Raw genomic sequence first — 15,788 nt, 5'->3', positions numbered from 1 at the left:
TCTGTAGGAGAGCAGAGTTGCAGCGGAAGCGGGAGCCCATGACAGCCAACATGGAGAAATTTGCTATCAAGACAAGGGCAGGAGAGCAGAGTTGCAGCAGAAGTGGTGATTTGATGACAATGGTTAGCAGTCCTACTGCACCGTCTGCTGAAAACAGTATGGCGCCCGCACGGAAAAAAGGCGTGAAATGACTGTCTGCCGTAGCTTTCGCAGAGGGAGGGGGCGACTGATGACATGTACCCAAAACCACCCGTGACAATGTTTTTGCCCCATCAGGCATTGGGAGCTTAACCCAGAATTCCAATGGGTGGCGGAGACTGCAGGAACTGTGGGATAGCTACCCACAGTGCAATGCTCTGAAAGTCAACGCTAGCCATGGTACTGTGGACGCACTCTGCCAACTTAATGCGCTTAGTGGGGACACACACAATCGACTGTATAAAATCGCTTCCTAAAAAATCAACTTCTATAAATTTGACCTAATTTCACAGTGTAGACATACCCTTGGAGTTGCCATTGAGCCATCATCGGGGTCTCCAGGATTCTCTGCATGTTCCGTTCCCAGTGACTCTGGTCCCTCTCGGGCATACGCATGTACTTGGGCGGCTGTCTGTGTCTCGGCATCTCCGGCTTCCGCAATCAGGGATTCCCGCTGTTCCCGGACTGGACCCAGCAAGGAGCATCCTTCCTCCTTGTCAGTGACTCCAGACTATTGTTGCACCTGGAGCATGCCCAGTAGGGACATGGGGACGTGGCTTCAGCCCACAGTGAGGAGTTAACCCTTCCCCATCCAGTGCGGGGTGAGTGCAGCCCGTTACAAGCACATAAAGGCCAGTTAGTCAGGGTGGTGGCCTGGAATCAGCAAAGGGGCATGAAGAATGCAGAACCTTCATGTAAACATTACAGAACTAACTGACCAACACAATGCACAGAGCCTCTGATAACAACACCTCTACCAGACAGATCCTGGAAGAGGCTAGCAGCGGATTTATGTGAATTCAGAGGACCTCATTGCCTAGTTGTAGTGCATTATGTTTCTACATATATTGAAATAATATATTTGAAAGACACAACATGTTGCAGTGTTATTGAGAAATGAAACAGGTGAATGTGTTCTTTAAGTATTCCAGAATCACTATTGATGGACAACACTCTACAGCTCACCACAACTGAATTTCAGTCATTTGAAACATATGATACTGAGTGCATCACTAGCAGCCTCCACTACCCACAAGGAAAGGGAGAGTCTGAGCAGGCTGTACAGACAGCTAAGAAAATATTGAAGCAGGAAGATCCATTCCTTGCTCTTCGGAATTATCAATACCGTTAGTAGCTACCAGCTATAGCCCAGCTCAGCTCCTGATAGGAGGGCAACTCAGGACAACTGTTCCAAGAATAGAAAAGAATCTAGCCCCAAAGTGCCCAGACCAGAGAAGAGTAGCCAAATCCAGTCAAAAGAAGCTTATAAACACGTTCATTACCAACTCCTCTCAAAGAATTGCCAGATCTGAATCTAGTTGAGCACATTTGCATTAAACTGGATGGAGGAAAAAAGATGGAGAACCCCAGCTGTTGTAAAGAAAAAGAATGCATGGCCCGATCATAGAACTAGAAGGGACCTCAAGAGATCATCTAGTCCAATCCCCTGTACTCATGGCAGGACTAAGTATTATTTAGACCATCTCTAAGAGGTTAGGAGCCAACCACACCCACAGCAGAACTGCTGGGGGCCCTAGAAAAGAGCAGCTGCATTGGTCAGGAATCAAACCCAGGACACTTGCATGAGACTTCTACCATTGAACCATCAATGCCCTGCTCAGCTATGCTAGTGAGACCGACAGTAGAGCGTTCAGCCCAAATCTTTCACGTCTTCCCTTTGTTCCAGAAATTGTTCAGTCAACTGAGCAAACTCTACAAATTGCAGGTGCAGAACCAGGGGAAGACGATTCACCTATTCTAAACCTGCCAGGAGAGTTGATGCAAATAAAAGACAACCTAGTCACCCATTCTAGCCGTGTAGTTAAACGGTATGATTCAGGGAGAAGGAACAGGTGGACATGTGGAAATTTTAAGTTACTTTTTAAAAAATAGTTGTATCATTTTTAAAACTGTCAAAATGGGCTGCGGGGGGAGGGAAGGGAAGGGAAGATGTGAAGCTGCATTGTAACGTGTCATCACTAGGGGGTGCTGTGTGAAGAATAAAGCAGCCTGTCTTGACTCAGTGCTGGACACAGGCTACGTTGCCCTCCCCCTCCTTTTTAAAAAACAAAACAAAAACAATGAAGCTGTTGCAAGTGTCCATTTTGCCTCCATCTTTGTGTCACTAACCTGGCACTGGTGATTGCATTTCCCCTTTCCTCTGGATGCTGCTTCCCTGGCGCTCACAGTGGCCCTCCCCTGCCCCTGGCAGCCCCACCCTGCTCTCCCACCAGCTGGCAGACACCAGGCTTTGGCTCACAGTTCTGCTTCCCTTCTCCATGGCAGCCCCTAGCAGCTTCTCTCCCTGTAGCAGCCTCCTGCGCTGAGGCATCGCTGCCAGCCCCACCTGGCAGGGGCAGCAGGAAGGATATTGCTCCCCTGGGTTTTCCCATTCTGCTCCTCGGGATCTCTGTGCTGACTCCCTGCCAGCAGCATGAAAGGGGGGACCTAGGGCCACACCTGGCCAGCTCCCCGCATCTTGTCTGCATGGCGCTCTCCAGCTCCGCAGGCTGCTGGGGGCCTACCTGCTAGGCAAAGGCAATAGCATCCCCTAGTGGTCAACAGCAGGATGCTCTGCCCAAGTGCTGGCTAATTCCAGCAAAATATGGAGAACCATGGAGCCCCGGTATCACGTTAGCAAAGAGCCACAGCTTCAAGCACCTCTGCAACTGTCTGTGGATCAAAGAACTGACTGATGGTACCCTTGACATCTGCCAGCATAACAGCACCCTTAGCTTATCTCTGCCCATCCTCCCTCTAGTGGGCCATTCTGACTCCCTCCACGCCATTTCTCCCAAATGAACAGTAATGGTGGGAGGCAGGGGGCATGCACACAGTTCCTGGAGCGGAGGGCAAGATGGGGGACCCTGGTATGGGGAGGATGTAGGCCACACAGAATACCTAGCAGTGGGGAAATTGGGGGACACTGCTAAGAGGGGGGCACAGAGCCTCTAGCATTGGGAGAAGGGGGAGTGGAGTGCACACAGAATCCCTGGCAGGGTGGAGACCCTGGGATGGAGGAAGGGGAATGGGTAGCATGGGACAGAAGAGGGGAATGGAGGTGCAGAGGGGAGAATGGAGGAACCTGGAATGAGGGGAATAGGGAAATGGCATGGCAGAAAAAGAGGAGATTGGGGGAGCCCACAGAACCCCAGACATGGGAGAAGGCAGGAATAGGGGCACATAGATCCCCCAGTGCAGGGAGAGGTTGGGGGACCCTGTTTTAGGAGATGGGGGCAAGGTGGCCACCAGAGCTCCTGGCATGGGTGGAAGGTGGGAAAGGAGCTGCCCACAGAGCTGAGGACATGGGGGACCCTGATATAGGAGGATGGAGGAATAGGGAGCACACAGAACCCCTGGCAATGCGGCGATTGAGGAAGAGTTGCTGGGAGTCTCTGCAATAGAGGGGACAGGAAGGTGGCACCCAGGGGATTGGAGGGTTGCAAGCAGCCTCAGTGCACTCGGCCACAGAAGCTACGACTCCTCCCTCCCTGCAGTAGGCCACGTGAAGATGGAAAGGAATTTCCCTTACCTCCTTATTGCCATTGCTTCTAAGGCTCCAGGGGGAAGGGGGACAATGTCCTGCTGCTGCCTGAAGTGCCATGAAATGTAGCTGTTTCCCTTCTCTGCCTCTCCAGAGCTCTCAGCCCAGCCCTCCTACCTACCATCCCAACCCCCAACAAGCCCTATCCCCATCATCCCTCCCTCCTCAACGCCCGGGAAAAGGCTTGGCACACAGCTGAGGCCTGAAAATCATTAACTCCATGTTCTGGAAGACCAAGGAGGGCAGCCAGCCAGCAGCAGAACTAAGGACATCCCCATGCACACATAGCCCTCTGTCCCCAGCACCCGCTGCTTTGCCAGGAGTGGGCTGTCAGCTCCAGCACTCGGCCACCTCTGCTGGTATCACAGACCAAACAGGCCTCAGGGAGCCGAGATCCAAACCAGCACCTTCCCCTCCAGGCATCAGACAACCCCCAAACAGGGAAAGGGGCCAAACTCGAGTCATCATTTGTTTACACCAAATACTTTTCCCTGCTCTGCCTCTCCAAGCCACCTGCTCGGAAGTGATGGGCTTGGAGGCAGCTCTCCCAGCAAGCCCTCTCTCGTGGCACAGAGGGCACACGCAGAGGAGGCTTTGGCTACTGCCCTCTGTTGTATTAATGTAGGTGGAATATATGGTGGGACGGGTTGTCACCCTGGGGTGGCAGTCTGGGAGCTGTGGGAATCGCTGTGCCCCTCTAACCTCCCAGCCGGGCTGGCCCTTTTTCACACTGCTTGGCTGGTGACACAATCAAGCCTCACCCAGCCCCGTTATCACTCAATACAACAGCAGGTGTCGCCACTCACCGAAACGGAGGTACCTGAGTGCTGTACCTAAGCAACCCAAGTCCAAACAGCAGAGACCAGCCAATTTCCCAGCTCCCCAGGCTCCCTCCCCTCCCCCCGCTGGAGTAAACCCAAAATGATACCGTCTTGCACGGCCCAGGGATCTGTAGAATGTAAGTTCACAAATAGTTTGCCCCTCCCTCAGTGTGGAGAGGAATATGCAACAAGCCCATGTTAACCAAGCTGAGACTTTCCCCAGACACGCAAAGGCACACTGGTTCAGAATAAACTTGTTTTTGCTTTATAACTGCAAATAATAGATTAAGTGATTATAAGTGTTAGCAAACAGATCAAAACAGAGTACCCAGCAAATAAACAAAACCACAAACTAAGCCTAACATACTAGATAGATGGGATTTGAATTAGCAATTTCCCAACCTGATTGATAATACAAGCAGTCCACCAGGTTTCCATACACAGGCTAGAAATCCCTTTAGCCTGGGACCAGCACTTCTCCCAGGTCCGTCTTTGTGTTTCCAGGAGTCCTCGTGCAGGGAGTGAAGCCAAGAGATGATGTCACACCCCACCTTATAAAGCTTTAAGATATGGTGGGAACCCTTTGTTCCAAAAACAGTTTCAAATCAGTTTGTGGAAAAATCAGGTACCCAAAATGCAGTTCAGTGTCACCCTGTGGTCTGGTCGCATGCCCCTGCATAGCTTGCTAAGGCTTATCTACACTGGCATTTTACAGCACTGCAACCGTCTCGCTCAGGGGTGTGAAAAAACACACCCCCGAGTGCAAATTTCAGCGCTGTAAAGCACCAGCTTAGACAGTGCACCAGTCCTGGGAGCCGCACTCCCAGCCCTGGGAGCTACGCCCCTCGTGGAGGTTTTGTTTTTTTGAGCGCTGGGAGAGCTCTCTCCCAGCGCTCTGCCGCGACTGCACAAGCCACATTGCCGGTGTAGACTAGCCCTAAGTCATAGCAACCGTTATCCATTGGCTATCTGAAGTGCTCTCAGGAAGGCTCACCAGGTGGGGGATAAGCTTCTCCTAAGGCCTATTGTTTTTCTTAATGGCCCATTACCCTGAACAGGCCTTTCCCAACCAGCTGTCTAGACTGGAAGCATCTTGCCTAGTGGGTGTCACCCTGGTGCCACCACATTTGAAATGCAGATACATAGTCAATATTTATAACTCCAGATACAAAAATGATACATGCACGCAAATAGGATAATCATATTCAGCAAACTGTAACTTTTCCAATGCCACCAGACAAGACATATCTTGTACAAGATCCATCATAATTACGTCATAATTACATCATAATCATACAACTCTGAAGAATATGGGGCATAGTGTCACATATGGGCCCGAAGAATTAAAGGTGTTGACATAAGCCAGGCACTGTCCAACATTAAACAGTGTTACGTCAGGGTCAGGGGCTGGTATACAGAGACCGCAACCTGCATATGTACCATGGCAAACACTGTAAAATTTGTGCCAAAGTTTATAAGGTTCGTGATAAAAATACACAAAAGGAAAAGAATCAAAGTGAGGGGAAGAGCACTGAAACGGATTGTTTATACAAACGAAATCAAAACCTATCAAAGCCCTTTTTGGAGACAGTGAATATTGGTTAAAGTCTCTTATTCAGTTAAACTGGCCTTCCTGGTGGGGAAGAAAGAGTAAATTCTGCTGTTCCGTTCTGAAGCGGGAATGATAATCACTTCCCTGCTTCAGACAAAACAGACAGACCCAAAATGGAGAGAAGAGTAAGATAGTAAAGATGGGGGAAATACCGCTTTTGTTACTGTTCTCAGGCTACAGTGAGCCTGGTTAGTCACGGACAGATACTTATGGCCAGCAGGTCAGCTGTTGCTCTGGACCCAGGCTCACTTTCCCAGTCAGGGACATCATCTGGTTGGTGTGGACAGGTCCCTGTCCTTCACTGGTCCTTCTCAGGCTGAGCAGAGCCAGATGGGCCGTTTCACCTCTCCATGCTGGTGCCATGCAGGACAATGGATTTCAGGATCAGGTGAAAAGATGGGAGAGAGAAAGGACAAGAGGAAGATTTTTTTTTGGGGGGGGGGGGGGCAAAAAGGAGCACATGAGGGAGGAAAAGAGAGCAGGATCTCACATGTATCAGGTGGGGTCCTCGCTGGTGCAGTGATGATGGTCAAGGGGAATCAAGGGCTGGTACCAAGGGGTCACAATCCTTCCGCCCCATGCAGTAAAAGTCTTCCCTCCCTCCCCAGCCCACAAAAAAATCTCTTTAAGGGCCCCAAAAAGGCAATGAGTGAAATAATCCATCCTCTCATTATTTTGTCCACCTCATTTCTGACACTCCAGTTTTGGTTCATTGATTTTTGATCCTCTGCTCCTCTTGTTTACCCGTCATAATCTGAAGGCAGTCCTTGAGGGGGATCAATAGACCCTTCTGTCCCCTTAGAAAACTGTGTAAGAAAAGATGGGCTATAACAGATCATTGTGACAAGTCATGAACCTTTGCCCACTTTTCACCTGTTAGGCTAACAATTAAAGCAGGCCTGCTCGGCTCTGTTATTACAACCCCTTCCCATCATAGGATTGGCTGCAGCTGGTTAAATCAGACTTTTTCCTGCTGAACCCCAGAGCCTGGCTGAGGCCTGGCGAAGGAGCCAGGTAGCACAGCCCAGGTGAGCCAGATGGCACATTAGCTGCTGCCTCAAAGTGCAGAGCTCAAGCAATGCAATTTCAGGCAGGGGAAGTAGGGTAGAGTCAGGGGCTGGAGCTGGGAGTTGATTCCTATGGGCTGCAGCCTGCACAGAGACTGAAGCCAAGCCATGGAGTAACACAAACATTAGGGAGCAGGTGGGGCCCTGCCTCCTGGCTACGAGTCTCCCTTCACCTTGGTGTGAACATGGAGAACTTCCCACACCTCTGGGGGCAAACCCCGCCAGGGCCTTATCCAGGTTTGATTCAGGCTGCCCTACAGCTGGGCAAATAACTGGTTTCTCGGTTCACTGGCAGTTCCAAAAAATTGGAAAGAAAAAAAAAAAAAAAGATTAAAATTGGTTAGAGTCAAACTGAAACCAGAAACTCTGAAAATGGTCAGTGATCAAAGTCAGTTTTCTTTTAGCTCAAACCAAACACTTAATTAAGCCCCAAACTAAGTGCTTTGTTTAATTTCCAGGCTTTTTTTAAAGCAAAAGGAATCTGATGAGGTTCAACAAGGATAAGTGCAGGGTCCTGCATTTAGGACGGAAGAACCCAATGCACCGCTACAGACTAGGGACCGAATGGCTAGGCAGCAGTTCTGCAGAAAAGGACCTAGGGGTGACAGTGGACGAGAAGCTGGATATGAGTCAACAGTGTGCCCTTGTTGCCAAGAAGGCCAATGGCATTTTGGGACGTATAAGTAAGGGCATAGCCAGCAGATCGAGGGACGTGATCGTTCCCCTCTATTCAACATTGGTGAGGCCTCATCTGGAGTACTGTATCCAGTTTTGGGCCCCGAACTACAAGAAGGATGTGGATAAATTGGAGAGAGTCCAGCAAAGGGCAACAAAAATGATTAGGGGTCTGGAACACGTGACTTATAAGGAGAGGCTGAGGGAACTGGGATTGTTTAGTCTGCGGAAGAGAAGAATGAGGGGGGATTTGATAGCTGCTTTCAACTACCTGAAATGGGGTTCCAAAGAGGATGGATCTAGACTGTTCTCAGTGGTAGCAGATGACAGAACAAGGAGTAATGGTCTCAAGTTGCAGTGGGGGAGGTTTAGGTTGGATATTAGGAAAACCTTTTTCACTAGGAGGGTGGTGAAACACTGGAATGCGTTACCTAGGGAGGTGGTAGAATCTCCTTCCTTAGATGTTTTTAAGGTCAGGCTTGACAAAGCCCTGGCTGGGATGATTTAGTTGGGGATTGGTCCTGCTTTGAGCAGGGGGTTGGACTAATGACCTCCTGAGGTCCCTTCCAACCCTGATATTCTATGATTCTATGAATGAAGCTTCACCAAATGGCTGGAGCAGGAAGTGCCTCTTTTATCATCTTGAACCAGTTGCTAGGGCACGCTGAGCTAGGGGCAAAGTTCGGTTTCCCCCTCTGCTGCCTGTGGCGAAGGGACTTGAACCTGGGGGTTGCAGGAGGGGCCCGATCACAGGCTCAGGCTGTTCTGGGGCAGTGCTCTCTAGATTGCTCCTGCTGAAACTGTTTCTCTGATTTATACTAAGTGCAGTCACTGAACCAGGGACTTGTACTTGGGCCCCCCACCGCTCAGGGGAGGGATGTTTTGGTTCAGCCCGTATCTCCCAGAAGGTCCTGCCTGCCACAGCAGCTCCCCAGCCATTAGCTGTGTTGATCTGGGGAGATAAGCGAGGCTGGTGGGGGCAGCGGGAATCAATCCATAGCAAACAAGCAGGAAGCAGGCCAGGGAGCATCAGCTTTTCAGGCAGCCCTTGGTAAACAGTCCGGCCTGCTCCCCCCACAGCCACTGCACAAATTGCAGGCCAGAAAGGCGGTAGCAGGGGAAATGTCAAGTGTCTTTATATAACTCGTGTTCTGGTGGTGAGGTCACCAAGAGGCAATATTGACATTGGAGACTTGTTTTGAACAGCAACAGCTGGGGAGGCAGAGGTCCTTCTTAGGGCTGGAAGTGGGTCCCTGGCAGTAGCTGCCTTGCAGGCTGGGACCCAGTTCTGCTGCAGCACTCTGAGAGCAGCCCCCAAGCACAGCGGGCCAGGTTCCAACCTGTGTTGGCTCAGAGACGGAGAAGGGCAGTTTGCCCCTTCCATGTCCAGGGCTGCGGAAGCTGGTACTGGCCAGAGGAGCCCCGAGGGCTGCCCTGAATTGTACCTTGTTGCAGTTGTCACGGTGGGCCACTGCAGGGGCACAGAATAGCCTTCCTCAGCCATGCAATACCCCCTGTGGAGGCAGAGCTGGCTCTGCACTGGGCATGGAGCTGCTTGGGCTGGGCAGAGGTTACACCTGCCCTTCAGCCCTCCTGCACCTGCCTCACTGCCCTAAAGGGCAGGAGAGCAACCACAAACTCGCCCAGCGAATCCAGCATACACAGGGCTCGCTCCATGGAGTTCATTCCCTTCCCCTTCAGTCCTGCCTTGCACACCCCTGGTAGCACTGCCTCCCTGCCAGGCCAAACCTGCTCCAAGCCCTGGAGGGCAAACACACCCCAGTAACTCCCGATTCCATCCTAACCACTCAGCAGGGCCCAGGCAGCCAGAGATGGTCTTGGAGTAACAAGCGCTATATGCAGAGGGCCAGCAGCAGCCCGTCTAGGAGTCATGACTCCCATCTTCCCCTTGTAGGTCTGGGCCCAAGGCAGCAGTGTGACGGGGAGGGGAACGTAGCTGCAGTGGGCAGGACACAGGGGGCTGCTGGAGTTTGGAGGTGGCTGCTTGGCACAATTCTATCCCGTGTGTTTGTCCCACACTCCCCTGGTGTTGCAGCTCAGGCTGTGAGGCGTGCTATGATGTTTGAGAGCCTGAGCAAGAGCCACCCTGCACTGCACGGCACCCCTTGGCACCTCTGTTCTGGCCAGTCATGATATGTGTTTGGGGAATACTGAAGCTGGGTTAAAGAAAAACCTGTTACATACCTGCTCAGTTACTGTTGTTCTTTGAGACGCGCTTACATATTTCCATTCCACTCTAGCGGTCTGTGCACCAGGGCACTGAAGCTAGAGAACTTTTTCCCAAAGCAGGACCTGTTGGGGCAGCACATAGAATCATAGTGGGGGCAAAAGACATATCTGGCTTCAAGACTAAGCTCGATAAGTTTATTAGAGGAGATGGTATGATGGGATAGCCTAATTTTGGCAATTAACTGATCTTTGCCTATTAGCGGTAGATATGCCCAATGGCCTGTGATGGGATGTTAGATAGGGTGGGATCTGAGTTACTACAGAGAATTCTTTCCTGGGTGTCTGGCTGGTGAGTCTTTCCCACATGCTCAGGGTTTAGCTGATCGCCATATTTGGAGTTGGGAAGGAATTTTCCTCCAGGGCAGACTAGCAGAGGTCCTGAGGGTTTTTCGACTTCCTCTATAGCGTGGGGCACGGGTCACTTGCTGGAGGATTCTCTGCACCTTGAAGTCTTTAAACCACGATTTGAGGACTTCAATAGCTCAGACATAGGTTAGGGGGTTGTTACAGGAGTGGGTGGGTGAGATTCTGTGGCCTGTGTTGTGCAGGAGGTCAGACTAAGGTCAGAAGGGACCATTATGATCGTCTAAAGTCTATGATTCTATCTCAAAGAACAACAGTTACAGGACAGGTGCAAATGTCACTGATGACGACATGACCCAAGAAAGCCGCTGATGCTGCTTGAGCCCTTGAAGAGTGTGCTAAGACTCACTGAGGTACAAAGACATTAACAATGTTGTAACAGGGATGAATGCAGGAGGAAACCCAATAAGAAATCCTCAGAGAGGTACCATGTTTCCCTTTCATCCTTTCTGCAAAGGAATTGGAGAACTGAGGAGATCTTCTTAGTTCTGTCCCAGGACAAAGCTCATGCTCTATGAACATCTGAAGTATGGAGTTTTTCTTCCTCTTTGTGAGAATGAGGTTTCAGAAGAAAGGTGGGCAAGTAAATAGTCCGATTCATATAAAAGTCTTAAAACCATGTTAGTGAGGAATTTGGGGTGTGGCTGCAAGGCCACCGTGTCCTTGAAAAAACCTGTATAAGGAGGATCAGCTATCAACCCTCCTAGCCAATGTAATAGCTATTAACAAAGCTCAGACAATGGGCAGGTAGCCATGGGCTCAAAAAGGGGGCCTCATCAATCATGAGAGGACTAAGTTTACGCCGCAGGATGGAGCTGGTTCTTTAATAGGTGGGGAAAGCCTGTCCAAACCTTTTAAGAACTTGGTCACCATAGGGTTGGAGAACACAGACCTGCCGGCTATGGGCAGATGGAACACAGAGAGCAACCAGGTGAACCCCTACTGAATAGATTGAAAGGCCTCTATCTTTCAGGTAAAGGAGATAATCCAGAGTAAACTGAATGGGAACCTGTGAAGGAGAGATATCTGTCCACTGGGACCAAAGGGAGAACCTCTTCCACTTGCACCTGGTAGAGGACTACCTGCTATTCCGAAGAACATTCTGAACTGCAGCAGATTTCAGCATGTCCTGGTTCTGAGCCAAAGCTCAATAGAAACAAAAGAAAAATAAGATGAATGAAAACATATCACAGGTAACACTAACTGACTCAAAACTTTTTTAAACTGTTTACACAAAAAAGCCTTTAGAAGCGTTTTCTAAGCAAGGCACAAAAGGAAAACATGAGATGCTCACGCTCACTCCAGCTACTGACCACAGGCAGCATGAAGGAACTGGGGGTGGAGAGGAGGGAGATTAGGGCACTCTGCCCCTTTATACTCTTGGCTGGCAGCATGAGCGTGAGGAGGACAAATGCACAGCCCCAAGGGATACTGCTATGGGAAACAGCTCTCCAGCTTCGGTGCACTGGCATGCAGACACCTGGAGTGGAATGGACCCGAAGAATAGCTGGGTCAAGCTAAGCCCAGCAAAGAGGGCAAGGATGCTGATTGGAAAAGGAGACACTGGACTATAAAGTGGACAGAAAGTTGGCTCGGTTGTTGGGCTCAACGGGTAGTGATCAATGGCTCCATGTCTAGTTGGCAGCCGGTATCAAGTGGAGTGCCCCAAGAGTTGGTCCTCGGGCCAGTTTTGTTCAATATCTTCATAAATGATCTGGAGGATGGTGTGGATTGCACCCTCAGCAAGTTTGCAGATGACACTAAACTGGGAGGAGAGGTAGATATGCTTGAGGGTAGGGATAGGATACAGAGGGACCTAGACAAATTGGAGGATTGAGCCAAAAGAAACCTGATGAGGTTCAACAAGGACAAGTGCAGAGTCCTGCACTTAGGACGGAAGAATGCCATGCACTGCTACAGACTAGGGACCGAATGGCTCGGCAGCAGTTCTGCAGAAAAGGACCTAGGAGTTACAGTGGACGAGAAGCTGGATATGAGTCAATAGTGTGCCCTTGCTGCCAAGAAGGCCAATGGCATTTTGGGATGTATATGTAGGGGCATTGCCAGCAGATCGAGGGACGTGATCGTTCCCCTCTATTCAACATTGGTGAGGCCTCATCTGGAGTACTGTATCCAGTTTGGGGCCCCACACTACAAGAAGGATGTGGAAAACGTCCAGCGGAGGGCAACAAAAATGATTAGGGGACTGGAACACATGAGTTATGAGGAGAGGCTGAGGGAACTGGGATTGTTTAGTCTGCGGAAGAGAAGAATGAGGGGGGATTTGATAGCTGCTTTCAACTACCTGAAAGGGGGTTCCAAAGAGGATGGATCTAGACTGTTCTCAGTGGTAGCAGATGACAGAACAAGGAGTAATGGTCTCAAGTGGCAGTGGGGGAGGTTTAGGTTGGATATTAGGAAAAACTTTTTCACAAGGAGGGTGGTGAAACACTGGAATGTGTTACCTAGGGAGGTGGTGGAATCTCCTTCCTTAGATATTTTTAAGGTCAGGCTTGACAAAGCCCTGGCTGGGATGATTTAGTTGGGGATTGGTCCTGCTTTGAGCAGGGGGTTGGACTAGATGACCTCCTGAGGTCCCTTCCAACCCTGATATTCTATGATTCTATGACACTCTGCTGTAACGTTAAGTAGAACTCTGGGACAGGCTGGCTGGAATGAGAGATCTGCACTTTTAATTAACAGACAAGTAAGCAGCCAGCTCAGTCTGAGTCTGCTCAGACTTCTTGAGACAACAAATTCATACTTGGAGTGCTCAAAGCTTAACTCAGCCATCAACAGCCACCCTCCCACTTACACTGAACCATTGTATATGCATAATCTTTCCCATGCTAGTCCATGACACCCATCCTTCCTGCAGAGCGCAGATTAAGAAGGTATTTAGCTATCATTTTTCCAGCTCTTAGTGTGCAATTCACCCCACACAAGGCGTAGGCACCATTTAAGTCCCATGTAAGCACATAGGAGTGAAACTGTCCCTTAAAAGAGTTGGCCAAAGATTTTGATGGAACAGTTTTCCATTAGAAAATGCAATTCCATTGAAATCTAAATGCTTCACTGGAACATGTCTCTTGACAAAATTTTTGACAGAAAAATGTCATTTTGACTTTCTTGCTTTGTTTTGATAGTGTCAAAATATTTCACTGTGGCTTTATCATTTTGATTTATTTTGTTTTAACTTTTATATTAAAATAATATTAATAATTACTATATGCATGCATAATCTTTTACTATGTTTAATATTTATATCAATGTTTTGACACTATCAAAATGAAATAATTTGATGGTCCCAATTTGAAATTTTTCAGACTTTTTGTTTCATGGGAAATTTCAGCTTTTTGAAACATAAACCCATGTATCAGAGGCCTCTTCCTACTACAAGCAGACTTAAGGCCTATGAGCTATTGCTCTGAAACTCTAGGGAAAGCCTCTGACCATTTCATCAAAGTCATGCCAAGAAGAACATAAGCTTACCAAACCTCAGGCCTGGGCATTTCTTGGCTTTTACCCACAGACCCCAGCCAGTCCTAGATTTGGTTCTGTCTGGTCTGCTGACACTTGCTACTGGGGAAAAGGGGAAACAGACCCATCCAGCAATGGTCTGTACCTCCAACCACCCAACCTTTCCAATCTGACCACAGAGTGCCTGCTAAGGAAAGAACTGTGATTCTGGCCTGGAGACTATCACCTGCCTATGGCCAGTCTGAGGAAGGAACATCAGTTCCTTCCCCCTTGTCCCATCTCCTGTGTTTTCTCATCTGGGCATGTCTGTAGATTGGGAAAAGGAACTGACAAAAGGGGTAGCTTTGTAAGTAGCTGCAAACATGCTGGTTGTGTCACCTCTTCCATTCCTTCATTCCCAGGAAGGGCAAAGAAACTGGGTTTGTAAGTTGTCATGTTCTTTGCCTGCCTATGGCCAGATCTCCAGCAGGGTGCCACATCCCCATCCTCCCCGCCTCTGGGGGCCTGGTGCCCAGCCAGGGCACCCACCCCTGCTCCAGGGTCCAGATCACAGCAGGGCTCCATGCCCAGGGCTCACTTTCCAGCAGGGTTCCACGCGCTAGGGGCATGGTGGCTGCTGAGCCTTCTCAAATCTCTGGCCCTTCATACCACAGTGGGAGCTGCCTGGGCACTGAGCCCATTACTAACATCTTTCATCAGAGGCTTTCACAGCCCCTACAGACCTTCCCGAGGGAGCTCAGGCCCAGGTCAGGGTTACAGATGGGGACACCAAGGCACACGTTGGGGAAGTGGCCAGGCATATCAGTCACTGGCAGAGACAGGAGAAAAGCCAGGAAAGTCCCAGCCCATGCACCATTCCCTAGACCCCTTTCTGGGGTCGTGGAGCTGCAGTATTTGTCCGCAGGCAGGTTGTGCAGTGCTCTGGACCTAGAAACTGCACAGGCGGGCTCACTTTCCTTGTTTATAAACGAAGATAACTTACCTGCTAAGTACTCTGGTGTTTGCAGGAGCCCCCTTCAGCACTTGTAACTCTAGGAACACAGCCAGGGATGTGATACAAATCTGGCAGACTCCTTCCTTCAGCAGCTGGGGTTATTTCTGGGAGGCTTGGGAGGGGCCAGACCTGATTGGCCAGGAGCTGTAATAAATGCCTGCGCGGCAGCACCTGCTCTGGGTGTGGGGGCTTGGTGACAGACAGCCCAGGGGCAGCGGCACTGCAGGAAGCTGCACGGGGGCTCCCTAAGCAGCCTTTTCCTTCAGGTAAGGAATGCTCTGATTGCTGCTTAGCTGCATCTGCTCCCACTCCCCTTTCTAATCTCCCAACCCCACCAGGGCCCTCAGAGTGGAGCTGGGCCCTTCTCGCCAGCCAGGGAGCAGCAGCAGCAGCTAGCCCTTACGGGGCTGACTCTGTATTTGCACTTGGGCTAGCTTCTCATCTGGAAAGCGGAGCTGAGAGGGCTGAGTCCCTTAACTGCCAAGGAAGTGGCTCTCCAGACAGCGTAGCTGGCAGTCTGGCCTCCTAGCCCCAAACACCCCTGGGAGGTGACAGCTGCTACTCTAGTCTCCAACCTAGCTGACCCCTCAGAAAAGCATCAGGACCAGTGCCTGGCAGACATTCCCCTCCCCTCAGGGGACAGGCATCCTGAAGGAGGAGCACCCTGGAGCAGCCGGAAGGGTACTGACCGCCAGCAAGGCCTGGCAGTTCTGCATATTTGGAGGGAGCCCTGGCCCCAACGGGGTGATGAGTGAGGCACTTGTGATGCTGCCCTGCCCCCCCA

This window comes from Eretmochelys imbricata, chromosome 16 (assembly GCF_965152235.1).
Source record: "Eretmochelys imbricata isolate rEreImb1 chromosome 16, rEreImb1.hap1, whole genome shotgun sequence".
Classification (NCBI taxonomy): domain Eukaryota; kingdom Metazoa; phylum Chordata; order Testudines; family Cheloniidae; genus Eretmochelys; species Eretmochelys imbricata.
The sequence above is the reverse complement of the archived record's forward strand: the minus strand, read 5'-3'. Positions refer to the sequence as shown.